Source organism: Gorilla gorilla, chromosome 17 (genome assembly GCF_029281585.2).
Source record: "Gorilla gorilla gorilla isolate KB3781 chromosome 17, NHGRI_mGorGor1-v2.1_pri, whole genome shotgun sequence".
In the NCBI taxonomy this organism is placed as follows: domain Eukaryota; kingdom Metazoa; phylum Chordata; class Mammalia; order Primates; family Hominidae; genus Gorilla; species Gorilla gorilla.
Window position 1 is genome coordinate 83,722,110 of NC_073241.2, and position 2,084 is coordinate 83,724,193.

General features: G+C 40.3%; 1 pseudogene; it reads right to left on the minus strand.

Moving 5' to 3' along the window:
* Positions 1-1,446: 1,446 nt before the first annotated feature.
* On the minus strand, positions 1,447-1,778 carry LOC101132044 (small nuclear ribonucleoprotein G-like; annotated as a pseudogene).
* Positions 1,779-2,084: the final 306 nt, after the last annotated feature.

Sequence of the window (2,084 nt, forward strand, 5' to 3'; positions counted from 1 at the left end):
CAACCTTCTTCCAAGGAAACAAGTGTTCTTACTCCTGAAGTGAGTTGTTGGCAAGGAGTGGGGTTTATGACTTTACCCATTTATCTGAAGAGTGAATAAGGCACAGGAATCTATATTCTTTGCCTAAGGGCACATATTTTATTACCAATAAAACTGAGACTATCATAGAACTCTAGGCTAAACTCCAGACAAGGCTTATGTGATCACCTTATTAATTAAAATGGCTCCCTCTGACATCACACACTCCTGCCTCCCCCTGCTTAATTTTTTCTTATAGTACTTATCACTTTTTAACATAGTATTATTAATTAGTTCTGACTCCTACTAGAATGTAAGCAACATGAGGGCAGGGAATTTTTGTCTGTTTCATCTACCAGTAAAACTGAAGCATCTAGAACAGTGTCGTGGACATCGTGAGTCCTCAGTCAATATTTGTTGAGTGAATGCACATGAGCTATAACAGAAGTTTTCTGTAGCTAGACTCAGCTGGCCTTGTCCATATGATCACTCAGTAGCCATCCTGAAGTTTGACTTACCTTCTATTATGCCATTAGATTGGCATTATACATTATATATGGAGTGCTTATTTGGGGAAATGAATTGCTGGAATGTTGAATATCTTTTTTATTTGAGACAGTCTCACTCTGTCACCCAGGTTGGAGGGCAGTGGCACAATCTTGGCTCACTGCAGCCTCCTCCTCCCAGGTTCAAGTGATTTTCATGCCTCAGCCTTCCGAGTAGCTGGAATTACAGGCATGTGCCACCACACCTGGCTAATTTTTGTATTTTAGGTGGAGACAGGGTTTTGCCTTGTTGCTCAGGCTGGTCTTGAACTCCTGTGCTCAAGCGATCTGACCACCTCGGCCTCCCAAAGTGCTGGGATTACAGGCATGAGCCACCGTGCCAGGCCTGAATATCTTTATTATTATGTCCAATGGAATCTTAAAAAATGGGAGGGTTGGGAAGCTAGCAATTTGATGTTATTTCTCAAAATAATTATATCACCAACTCAAGTGGCAGAGCTAGACAGTCATTTAATCCAGTCATAATTGTATACAGATGAGGAAACTGACCTAGGACGGTTAAGGAACTAGCCTAAAGTCATATTGCTATGTAGAGTAGAGCTTAGTGAATAGAACATTTTCATTTTTTTTAACTTCACAAGGTTAGGGGTCCTTCCCAGCATTCTCTGATGCCTGTATTAGAAGCCCACACCCACCCAATGCCTGCCGGGTTAGGGTTCTCCTGAGAGCAAGGGTGTTTCGGGAATAGGTAATGGCGGGGGTGGGAGCAGCAGGAATTTGTATTGAGCCTCTCCTGCAAAGGAATTTAAATGTATGGCATTGATTTTGAGGTGATAAAATATTTAAAGTTCTTATTTAAGTTTTTTTTTCTGACTATTACAAAAGTTTCACAAAAAGTCTAATATGAAAATGTACGTGACCTAATTTTTACATCATAGTAAAACAGGCTCTATGGAGAGAGGACATGGGTTTCTCTGCTGAACAGCCATTATTTATACTCGTTCCAAGGCTTCTAACATGATGATACTATCTCCTCCTATTACCACCATTCCAATATTGTTCTATTGTCCACTAGTCGCCATCTCCACACATTCGTCTATCACAAGGTTCATAAAAGGATCAAATGCCCGCAATATTCCTTGGACATGTCTGCCACCATTTAATTTCATTGATAACTTCTTGTCCATAAATTTTTTCAACTCGGGAGGGTGAGCTTTGCTCATGGTGTATGCTCTGCGGGCTCACAGATGCCTTGGAACGGAATGCATGGCTTCCTTCACGCTCCCGCCGTAGGCCCGGCGTCTCTATTTAAATTTTATCTATGGGACCAGTAAGGTGATTTTCCCATCTTGTTTTCAGGATACCATAAAACATATTTTTTTTCCTGTTTAATTTTCCTTGTATATTTGTTAGCTGGAATGAATCATACATTGTAAAATCTTTGAGGCAAGGGTCTGTGTCTTCTAAATTTACTAACTCTTCCCAGTGTCTTTTATATACTACCTTCTCATACATCTCTGATATCCAGTGGTCATATGAAAGTTGAACAATAGATAAGAA